The 12406-nt window shown below is 40.7% G+C and overlaps 1 long non-coding RNA gene across 3 annotated transcripts in view; it reads right to left on the bottom strand.

The window, feature by feature from the left end:
- Positions 1 to 6821: 6821 nt before the first annotated feature.
- Positions 6822 to 12406, bottom strand: part of LOC122550606 — a 15745-nt gene continuing 10160 nt past the window's right edge. For all 3 annotated transcript variants that reach the window (XR_006311896.1, XR_006311894.1, XR_006311895.1), the window contains 2 exons: positions 9872 to 11922; positions 6822 to 8209 (listed from right to left, as the gene is read on the bottom strand). This is a non-coding gene — a long non-coding RNA (uncharacterized LOC122550606). The remainder of the gene's footprint in view (positions 8210 to 9871; positions 11923 to 12406) is intronic.

Here is a 12406-nt window from a genome sequence, read left to right as displayed (position 1 = left end):
GGCGAAGCTGGCAGTTGAGCAGAAAAGAGTGGTAATACTCACATTCCATATATACATTTCACATAAAGCATGATTACTTGTGTGAGTGGGGAAATGGGGTTCAGTGGAAAACGTCACAAGGTTGACATTGATCGAAGCACTATTAAAGCTTCCTGTAGATCATGGATAGAAATATATTTCAATGACTTTATTTCTTTGTCCTCACCCTATCAAAAAACATCATTCTCCTCGCTAACAGGTAGTCACGAGTGCCTCTTTTATACATCAATTCCACGTTTTTGCTGTAATATGTTGAGAAATACTCAGGATGATGTGTAGCCTGTGGAACAGAATCAATTCCCACAATGTCAACTGTCTGTATCTGGATGTCAAAAATGTGAGGTTGGATGGTAGATGTCATTTTGGACACCTCCCTCCCTTGCCTGGACCTCTCCATCTCCAGCAACTGACTCAACACAGACATCTACTTCAAACCCACTGACTCCCACAGCTACCTGGATTGCACCTCCTCCCACTTCCCCCCTCCTGTAAAAATACAATCCTTTACTCCCAATTCCTCCATCTTCGTTGTATCTGTTCCCAGGAGGAGCAATTCCACTCCAGAACATCCCAGTTGGCCTGCTATTTGAAGGGCCACAATTTTCCCACCCACGTGATCAGCAATGCCCTCCAGCGCATCTCCTCCACTTCCCCCACTTCCTCCCTTGAACCCCACCTCTCCAACCGCAACAAGGATAGACACCCCACCTTGGTCCTCACCTTATACCCCACTAATCTTCGAATACAGTGCATTATCCTCCACCATTTCCACAATCTATAATCAGACCCCACCACCAGAGATATATTTCCCTCCCCACCCTTATCTGCATTCTGCAGAGACCATTCCCTCCACAACCCCCTTGTTAGGTCCACACCCCACCAACCCATCCTCCACTCCCAGCATCTTCCCTTGCCACCGCAAGAGGTGTAAAACCTGTACCACACCTCCCCCCTCATCTCCATCCAAGGCCCCAAAGGATTCTTCCACAATCGACAGAGCTTTTCCTGCACATCCAAACACCTCATCTATTGCCTGATCTCCAGCATCTGCAGACCTCACTTTCACCTCATCTATTGTGTCCGTTGCTCTCAATGAGGTCTCCTCTACATTGGGGAGACAAGATACTCACAGAATGTTTCAGGGAACATCTCTGGGACCCATGTACCAAACAGCCCCACCATCCTGTGACCGATCACTTCAATTCCCCCTTCCATTCTGCCAAAGACATGCAAGTCCTTGCCTCCTCCACCACCAAATCCAAGCCACCCGACGCTAGAGGAAGAACACCTCATCTTCCGCCTTGGGACCCTCCAACCACACAGATTAATGTCGACTTTAATAGTTTTCACATCTAGCCTCAGCCCACCTCATCCCATATCCAACCTTCCAACTCGGCATTGCCCTCTTGAACTGTCCTACCTGTCCATCTTCGTTCCCACCTATCCGCTCCACCCCTCTCCAACTCATCACCATCAACCCCCACCTGCATCCATCTATCGCCTTCCCAGTTATCTTCCCCACAGCCCCCCAACACCGCCCTCCTATTTATCTCTCAGCCCGCTAACCCCCACATTTCTGATGAAGGGCTTATGCCCAAAACGTCGATTCTCCTGTTCCTCGGATGCTGCCTGACCTGCTGTGCTTTTCCAGCACCACACTTTTCGACTCTGATCTCCAGCATCTGCAGTCCTCACTTTCTCTCAAGATGTCCATATCTGCATGCTAAAATGACCATTGTTTGAGCTTTCATTCTAGCACCAATACATTGTGAGGATTCCACCTGCCTGTACTAGAAACTGAGGCCGCAGCCAGCTGATACACTATCATAGCTCAACTAGACAGTGGTGGTCAGGCAGGAGCCATCACTTCCTAAGGAAAAGATGGATGATAAGCCATGCATTGTGCCCTTGGCCACAATGGAACTGGATTCCTCCACACTACCAGTCACTGAAGCTGCAGGAGGCAGACTGGCCAATTCAGCACTTTTCCCATCATCATTAGTATTTTTTTGTAGTACACTCCAATGATATATTCAAAGTATTGCTTAAAAAACAATCTCACATTTCTTCAAAAACAAATCCACAAAAATTATTAAATATGAAGCCTACATAATAATAGAACCTCAGATCAGGAGCTGGATGACATGATGTAGTAACACAAATCCTGTAAAGATTTGAAGGTGATATGGAAGGAGGGGAGCCACAACAACAGAAATGGAAGTAGCAGAGAGAGGAGGTCCAGAGAGTTTTGGGGTTGCAGGAGACAGTATAGGCAGAGCTTCCTTTTTCCAGAGCTCTCAGAAGAGTATTGCTTCCAGAGGCTGAGATTCTCGCTTCTGGTAATCCAGACATCTGCAGACCCCTAGAAGGGGCCTTGGATGGAGATGAGGAGGGGAGGTGTGGTACAGGTTTTACACCTCTTGCGGTGGCAAGGGAAGATGCTGGGAAATGGGCCTGGATTTGGTTTTAATTGTGGTGGATCCTCATTGCTGCTTCAATGGATGAGGCTTGTGTTATTTAACTACTTTCAGGCACTTACTTGGCCCACACAAGTCCCCTATGCAATCAAGCCCCCAGTTGGGCATAAATTCCACATTTCTATAGGTCACCAGAGAGAGGAGAAGAGTAATCTGAGGAAAGTCAAAAGGATGGCTTTCAATGGACCGCTCCTTTCTAATAGTGAGTCCCTCAATTGAGCATTGAATACTTGACAATCCATCATCCCTATTGTGATGATGCTCCTTTAAAGGTTTTGTTGCCTTTGTTTTTCCAGAGAGGTCATAATAGCAGTGATTCCGAACAGTCTGGCTTGGTTGGGTTTTAGGGTCAATTTGATTATAGCTAACAGATACTGCCTCAGGAAAAAAGCTTTCAAGTTTAGAAAAAACATGTACAATGAAAGAGCTTTGGCCAGTTCTCTCAGCTCATTTTTCTTTAGTTTGATTTGGCTTGTTTGGTAGTCCAGCTATTCACTGAAAATAATCAGGCAGTTTTGAGGCTGCTGATCCAAGAAACAGCTACATGGAAGAGGGTGTTCCATGCTGCCATCTCTCTCTGTCCTGTAACAGCCTGTGTTTGATTTTGCCTTTTGTGCCAAAAGGTGTTTATGGGAAGTGTTGCAAGTAATGGGAACAACATCATTAAATTGGTACAATCTGTTGGGTTTCTGCATAGGTTAAGTCATTCTGTATTCTGTTCTCTTTTGTTTATGTTTCTTTCCGGAATCTTGTATATCGATTCTGTTTTTTTAAAAACTAAGTAGTTTGACCAGCCATTTCCCTCCTGGAATATCCACATTACACCCGCTTAAAACAAGTAGCAAAGTTAGAATCTGGGCTACTTTCTTGAAATATCTTGAGGGGGTCTGGCCTGGTCTATAACGTTACCTTGAGAAACTGTAATTCCAACCAGCCTCTGCTGGTTGGCTTTCAGAAGGCACTGGAGAGCTGTACAAGTTCCATTAAATTTCTGAATCACCACCAATAATCTTTACTCCACCTCCGACCCTTGTCGACCACAACTTAATCGGAAGTATTTTTCCAAATGCTCTCACCTGATTGTGTTGTCCACAACCCCTTTCCTCTTGCCAGACCAGTGGCAACACGTTAACAGTGGCTGTGAAATTAACCAGAGCCTTCAACTATTTTGTCTCCATATCCTTCCAGGGCACTGCCAGAGATATAGCTGAGTATCACAGTCAACAAGACTCAAAATCACAAGATATATGTTGACTGTTCATTTGTCAATTTCCCCTTTGATTACCCTCAGACTGTACAGGCACAGTCTCTGGCTGCCTACTCACAGGTGCAGGTTCTCTTCAACTACACATGTGGCAGTCTTTCTACCATTACTTTAAATCTATTTCCCTCATTGACCTTTCTGCCAAGGTAAGTAAGTTCTTCCCATCTAGTCCATCCAGAACCAAAACAATCTTATACATCTCAATCAAAACTCTCCTCTGCTTTTTCTATTCCAACGATAACAACTCAGCCTATTAAATCTTTCCGAAAGCTGCGTTATTCCAATATTTTGATAAATCTCCTCTGTATATGCCTTAGTGAAATAACATTTTTTCTGTAATTAAGTGGCTAGAATTATACAAAGTATTCAACTTGTGATCTTATTATTTATACAGTTCCAGCATAACCTCCCTGGTCTTATATTTTATCCCTTGGCTCATCAAGGAGAGGATTGCATATGGCTTCTTAATTACCTTATCACTGATCTGTAGACAATTATTATACAATCCCTTGCTTCTTCTCTATCTCACAGTATTCTCCAATAAATGATGTATTCCTTTGCTTTGTTTGATCTCCCAAATGAATAAACTCACACCTGATGTGCATTCCATTTGTCAATTTTCTGTTGTCTAGACCAGTCCATTGATATCTTCGTACAGTCTACAGCTACGTTGCTCTCTATCAAACATGTTTGTGTTTTCTGCAAACATATTCATCATGCCTTTTACATTGACATCTAGATCATTACTATAAACCACGAAAACAGGGGACTCGTACTGAACTGTTCAGAACAGTTGCACAAACACCTGTTAACAATTACCCTTTGTTTCCTGCCACTGAGTGAATTTTGTAACCCGTTTGCTACATTTTGCTAGATCCCATGGGCTTTTCTTTCACTAATCTGCCATGTGGGACCTTATTAAAACCCTTACTAATAATCCAATTGTCATTTGGAAGAATATGGGTGAATAAATAACAACAAGGTGGACATTCTTAGTAAATTTAGTCTGACACGCTTGTTTGTATTCTTTGAAGATTCAACAAATGAGGACAGTGCAGTTGATGTTCTGTAATAACATTCAGAATGTTTTTAATAAAACATTATAAAATTCTCAAAATTAAAACCCACAGGATTAAAGGGACAGTGGTTGCTTGAATTAAAAAGTAGGCTCCAACAAAGTGGTTAACATTATTTATCACTTTGGAAGGAGGTGTACAGTAGTGTCACTTGACAGCTGGAATAAAGGTCAACTCTTACTGATATTTATCAATAACCCAGTCTTGGGTGTAGAGCCTTAATTTCAAAGTTTACAGTTAATCCAAAGAATTGGGAATGTAGTAAACTGTTAGGAAGATAATAACAGGTTTCAGGAAGACAGACAGGTTAGTGAAACAGCCAAATAAATGGGAAGTCTGACTTAATACATAGGAGAGGAAATGAGATAAGGCAGCATAAATTAATTGGTGCCATTATAATTGGATGAAGAGACCTGAAGAATCACAAAAAGAAAAAAATCAAAAGTGGCAGGAGAATTGTTAAGATTATTAAAGCATAAATGATGTTTGTTTCATTAGTAGAGGCACAGAATTCAAAAACACAGAACCTTTGTAAATTACCAAACTGCAGTAGTATCCAATTCTCGGCTCCATACTTTGGGAAGGATGTAAAAGTTTTAGAAAGGTGCCTAAGAGATTAATCAGAATCTTACCAAGGATGAGAGCCTTCAGTTATGTGCAGATGAAGTAATTCCACAGAGGCTGGTATCCCGTCTCCAAGTCAACATTTCTTTTACTTGTGAACAATTCTTGACTTTTGTATTGCATCATTCAGAGTCAGGTACCTGGATGTCAGTATCTCTGACGCTCACTCTTTTTAATGTCAGTCAGGGCTCCCTGATTGGACCAGATTAACAGCACCAATCAAGGAACTCATATTCTATGAGGTCCAGTTTGCTCACCTCATTACAATCACTATGCAGAGATTAGAGATGCTAAGTTTTTTATCTGTTGACCCAAGGAGGTTAAGGACACATTTAATGGCGATGTTTAAAATTGTGAACATTGTAAGATATGGGTAAACTATATTCACTGGCAGGGGGTTAGTAACCAGAGATCACATATAAGGCAAAAATATTTGGGGGAAAAGAGATAACACAGGATGCAGGGGAATAGGACTAATTTGACAGCCTGTTAAACAGTATTTTCTCATATACAATGTGTCTGAAATAACTCCACAGAGGCAGGTATCCCATCACTAAGTCACCCTTTATTTACACGTGGAGGTCCTTGACACTGATCTAGCTTACTCAGACTCAGCTCTCAAAGTGAATAGAATCTCTGATACTTCTGTTTGGTGGTGTGATGAAATCAGAAGTGAGGAGCGGGATTAGATCATTTGCTTCTCTAGTCTGTTTGGACACTTATTTGCTCATGGTTGATTTATATATGAACTTAATTTACTCAGCTCTTGATTACATCATCCAATAAAAATCTTCCAAGAAAATTTCAATCCATTTTTTGGGGGGAAGAGTGTTTCAGATTCCCATTACATTTTGTGCTTCTTGATATTTTGAAGTCTATTATTTATGGACTAGGCCAGGCCACTCAAAACATTCTTAAGCAGGCAGCCCAGACCGTAACTTTGCTATTTGTTTCGGTAAGTGTACAGTGAAAATTACCCGGAGTAAGATTACCCAGGTTGACTACCAAGTTTTAAAACAGACAAAAATTTATTCACAAAATTGCAGAATGAAACACAAAGAACAGAATATAAAATACACACAGAATTCAGTCTATCCAAACTATACTTAATTATGGTGTTCTTAAAAATACGTGCAACAGTCCCAATAAACAAACTCCTTAAACACAGAGCAAAAATGAAACAAAGGCTTGCACGTTAAAGTTAGAAGGGCAGAAGGAGAGAGAGTCGAGCAGCCTGTTTCCACACGGCCCACTGCTGAACTGAACTAAAACAAGACTTCAGCTTTTAGGACTGACCACTCCCCTTTCCTTATACAGGCCACTTCTAAAATATAAAAGCTTTGGCCTGAAGTCTCATCTGTTTACATGTAAACAAAAGGCCTCTCAATAAACCCTTTCATCTCTGTACCAAACCAATTGTTTTGGAGCCCTGTTTTACGACCCCTCTCAAAAAGACCAAGGACACAGTATCCTTGAGAAAAAGAACAGCTTTTAGATAAAAGGACCAGATTTGTGACAATTATAAATACTTAATGCCAAATGTAATTTGACAAACTCCTGGCAAGTTAATGATTTTTATTTCCATTTACAAAATGTGCAAAATTGATCATTTTATTTGGTTCAATGGCCATTGCATGATTCTACTTTATGAATTCGGCCATCAACTTAATGCAATACAATAGTTTTGCGTTGTCAGATTTTTTTCAAGCAAAACATAAAAACAAGTGCCTATCTCCCAGTACAGGTTCACGTAAACAAAATTAATACCACCATTTGCAGAAGAACATGGAGTTCTTCAGTGTCCCAGCCAACATTTCCTCCTAATCATGAACTGTTCATTATTTGTGATATCTGACAGTGCATTTGCTTGCTTGTCATGTTTGCCTAAACATAAATGGTAAAAATAATAAACGTTGTCCATGAAATGCTCTAAGGTGCCCTAAGGACTGCCTAAGGAATGTCAAATCTTTATTTTGCTATTTTCTCTTTGCTGTAGATGAAATTAAGGTTATTGGATGTCCTTCTTTGTATGAATACCAATCTCAATACTCGATAGGCCACGAAAGACTTTATTAAGTCCTGAGGTTATAAATGGCTCTATAAACATGCAAATTCTTACTTTAATAATGTCGAATTTTGCATTCATTATGACACAACCATGGCCATGCCATGTAACAGCTTCCTTATATTTTAGCCCAAGTTAATTTTCAGTGGCTGAACTCAACTGAAATAGAATTAGATTACAAGAGTTAGGTTTTATTGTCAAGTGTACTCAAGTACAGGGATGCAAGAGTACTGTGAAAAGTCTACAATGCCACCATTCATGTCTCCACCTTGGGTACAAGGTACCTCAGTACAAAACCTTTGGTAAAATGTAGAAAAATAAAGAAGTTAAAAGTTCAACATTACAGTTCTTATCAGTACAAAGTAGTCGATAAGAAATAAAGTTTAAGTTCCAAATTACAGTCCTTCTTTTGCCATGGCCCTGCAGTCACTCCATGCTGGGCTTTCCCCATGAGGGCTCGACCTCTCCCCCGTACCGGGGTCTCTCTCTCCATCCTCAAGCCTCTGCACTACTGTCTTGCCGCTAATCATCATCCACTCTCTCCCATGCTGGGCTCGATCTCTCGAAGGGCCTAATGTTATTCAGAACTTTATTGGCTGTTATTAAACTGCTGATCTGTTTTACAGTGCTGGTACAAATGCAACATGTTGGGAATGCTGGAAATCTGAAATAAAAGCAAAAAATGTTGAATTCAGCATCCATAGTGAGAGAATGTGGGGAATATGAATGCCCAGAGTAAGTGGATAAGGAGTGAAAGCAGTGCGAAAACTTGCAATTTTTAGGGGAACACAACCCAGCTCCAACATGTCCATTTTCTGGTTTAATAGTGGTGTACTTAAATGTTGGAGAGAAATCTACACACTGAAGTTGAAGATTTAACAACAGAATGTGGGCATGCGGACATATATTGGTGAAACAAATGTATTTAAGTAGCATTAATGAGTTTTTAAAAAATTCTTTTAAAGTTGGCTGCAAATTTAACTTGAGAAGTATGGGCTTCTTGGGGCTTTGGAAAGATTTGAGCTTGAGTTTGTGTGACAGTTCAGGTGTGTATTTAAATTTGTTGTTGTCCTTTCTGTATTGCAGCTGGTGTCTTAGTTCCCTCTGGCAGTTGTTTGGCTGTGGGTGTTTGCTTGAAAACAACCTTCTGTCGATGTGTGAAAATTTTGAATTGACAAGATCAGGACGGAAAGTACTTTGGATGTATTTGACAGTATATCAAAAAAAGGAAGACCATGGTTATGGTTACGAGAACATTAAAATCCTGCTATAACTTTACTGGGCACTGCTGAGATTGCAGCTGGAGCACTGCATCCTGTTTCCGAACCAATTTTTAAAGCAACATCATGAATATGCAGTTATAATACTATATATTTTATGAAGAAAGCTAATCTGTCCTTAAAATTGTCACAAAGAGCCTTGTAAAATGGCTCTCAGTATCCACATGACTTCCCTTCTGAATTCACCTGCAGCCAAAAGCAGACAATCAGACTGTGTTATCTTAAGAGTTAATCACAAAAGGTTATTAAATAATTCAAGAATTCCAGGATGGCCCACTGAACTGATGAAAGATGTGAAGAATCAAATGCTTCTGTTGTGTTAAACGGGAGATGGGAAGAAATTCTAGCCTAATTGACTTGCTTTATCGAACAATGATTCAGCAAAATTAATATTTGTAGTCATTTTGTTTTATTGTGCTTAATAGAATGGAAACAGCCTTTTTGAGGAAAATCATGTGAACCCCATGAAAGGGACTTTCTGAACCAGCCACAGTTTCTCACAGGGAGACAGAGGGAGGTACACAGGACTAGGGTTACCAGCAGTTAGAGTGTGCAATGCCAGGAAAGCAAAACAAAAGAGCTTTCAAGCTCTTTCTGGAACTATTCTGCTCATCCTTCTGTGAAGCAATCTCTGACTATTCAACTACAGAAGCCATCACATGAATACAACTCCACAATGGAAGGCATTGCCAGGCAGGCCTGCAAAAATATTAAGACTGATGTTATTTTCAACTTCAGTGAGAACTTTTATCCTTTTTTACTTTAAATTCTAATGACTGTATTCTAACATCACTTTTTTTACATAAATAACTCTCAGTAACAATTGCATAACAAACTCATCTGGTTTAAAGCATAAAGCTTTGTTGCTTTTTTTAAAATTTGAAACACTGGTAAACAAGAAAGGTGTACATACAAACTTATGCAGTGGTAGCAAGGTGGCAGCAGTATCACAATGCAGCATGCAGGATTCTCAACCAGGAGCTTAGAGCTTGTCTATTACATCCGCTTTACTTTTTTTAACATTTCCATTTATTATGAAACCTTACCTTCTTTTAGTGATTTCAGCGGAAGGTATGTTCTCCCAGCCCAGGCCCAGTGACACGATGGCTTCCAATGGCCTGGATTGGTGGTATAGGGCTGGCTTTGGCGGGGGACGGTCTCCAAGAGTGACGGTCTCCTGGCATGGCAGTCTTGACCAGGAATGGCATTCTTGTCCCGGCGTGCATTCCACGTCCTGTTACGGAGGTCTTCTTGGATGGTTTCTGGACATTCCAGCAGCCTGATGTGAAGGTCCAGTCCCACATGGAGGTCTCATCCTCGCTTCAGAAACAGGGTCTGGGTATTTCAATGGCCCACTGTGGAAGTCTAGTCCTCGAACGGAGGTCTCGTCTCAGCTTGGTGGGGCAGTCTTGGCCTGGTGTGGCGGTCTCAGCCTGGTTTTCCAGCTACCCCAAACCCAAAGGCAATAAATGAACCATGATGAACTTTTACTTTTCTTCTTCTTATTTATGACTTCATTAATTTAGGCACTGATATGGCAATTTATAAAACTTCTGACTTTTTTTTGTAAAAATACACGTGACAATAAATTACTATGTCAATCTATTCTGTAAAAATTCTTAGTTCATGGACTACTCAGAGGGAATGCCTGGTACATGTTGTGACAAGTGACTTAACTGCACTGTAAACATTTAGAAGAAGTTTGATTCCTGATGAGGAACTTGCTTATGAGGAAAGGCTTGTTTGCCTTCATTAAGGGTTAGTGGAGGTTCTATTGAAATACAAGATCCTAAGATGTTTACAAGGTAGGTGATGAAATGATGATGAATTTCACCCTTCATGGTGAAATCTAGACACTATTTCAAAATAAGTTGTATTCCATTTAAGATGAAGATGAAGATGATTTTCTTGTCTGGAATTCTCTATCTTCAATCAGATTTCAGATTTGCAGTCCTATTAGATGCTATGATGTATGTTTGTGGAAATTTGAACAACTAACCAGGGAAGTAGGCTCTACAAATATCCCCATTATTAATGATGGAGCAACCCAATATATCATCTCAAAAAGACTAAAGAACTGCAACTATCTTCAGCCGGAAGTGCTAAGTGGATGATTTAATTTATCCTTCTCTTATGTCCCCAGCATCATAGACGTTTGCTCTCATCCAAATTTTTTTTTGTTTATTATTCACTCCTGGGATATGGATATCACTGGCAGGGCCACCATTTATTTCCCAACCCTAATTGTTCTTACAAAGCTGACGATAAACTGTTTTCTTAACCACTGCACTTCATTTATTATAGGTACAATGCTGCTAGGGAGGGAGTTCCAGGATTTTGTTTCAATGACAGTTAAGGAATAGTGATATATTTCCATGTCAGGATGGTAAGTGACTTGGAGAACAACTTCTGAGTGTTCCCATCTATCTATTGCTCTTTTCCTTTGAGATAGTAGTGGTCATGGGTTTGGAAGATGCTGATGGGTTTACTGTATTTTTGCAGTGCATCTTTTAATTGATATACAGTGCACACAGTTGCTACTGTGAAGGCAGGTGGTGAAGTTTGTAAATGTTTGTTGTGGACGCAGTATCATTTAAATTGACTATTTTGTCCTGGATGGTGCAAAGCTTCTTGAGTGTTGTTGGAACTACACTCATCCAGGAAAGTGAACAGCATTCCTTTGCATTCGTAACTCATCCCTTGTAGCAAGATGGACAGTCTTTGAGAATTCAGGAGTTGAGTTAATTGCTAAAGGATTCCTAGCCTCCAACATGCTCTTGTAACCAGAGTATTTATATGGCTAGTCCAGTTCAGGATCTGGTCAATAGTAACTCCCAAGATGCTAATAGTGGGGGATTCAGTGATAGTAATGCCATTAAAAGTCAAAGCGTGATGGTTAACTTCTCTCTTGTTGGAGGTGATCATTGCCAAAGATCTGCATGGCGTCGATGTTGCTTGGCACTTGTCAGCCCAAACACAGCAAACATAATGTGAAAAACAATTTTTTCATTCATGTAGTTCAAGTCTGGAATTCATCGACTGGAAATGTAGTGGAGGCTGACACGCTTGGGCATTCAAGAGGGCATTGGGTGGCTACCTTAACAGAAAAAATGCAAAATGTTATGGAAAAATTGCAGGGGAATGTACGAAGTCATAATGCTCTTTGAAGGTTGATGCAAATATGACAGATCAAATACCCTCCTTCTGCACTGTAACAATTCTGATTCTGTGATTTCTTCAAATCCCTCTCTGTAATATCAAGAATGGTGATACAATCATAAATGTGTTGTCGACAGTGCTATCATGCAGCATTGGCTAAGCAAAAACTTGCTCAATGATGCACATTTTAGATTCCACCAGGACCTTGAAGGATAGTCCTGACTGATGATTGACCAGATTAAACTTGCGCCCACACCTCCCCCCTTACTTCCCTCCAAGGCCCCAAGAGACACTTCCATATCCGCCACAAATTCACCTGCACCTCCACACACATCATCTATTGCATCCGCTGCACCCGATGTGGCCTCCTCTATATTGGGGAGACAGGCCGCCTACTTGCGGAACGTTTCAGAGAACACCTC

The sequence above is a fragment of the Chiloscyllium plagiosum genome, chromosome 6, assembly GCF_004010195.1.
Source record: "Chiloscyllium plagiosum isolate BGI_BamShark_2017 chromosome 6, ASM401019v2, whole genome shotgun sequence".
NCBI classification, from domain to species: domain Eukaryota; kingdom Metazoa; phylum Chordata; class Chondrichthyes; order Orectolobiformes; family Hemiscylliidae; genus Chiloscyllium; species Chiloscyllium plagiosum.
This window is presented reverse-complemented; position numbering and strand designations above follow the sequence as displayed.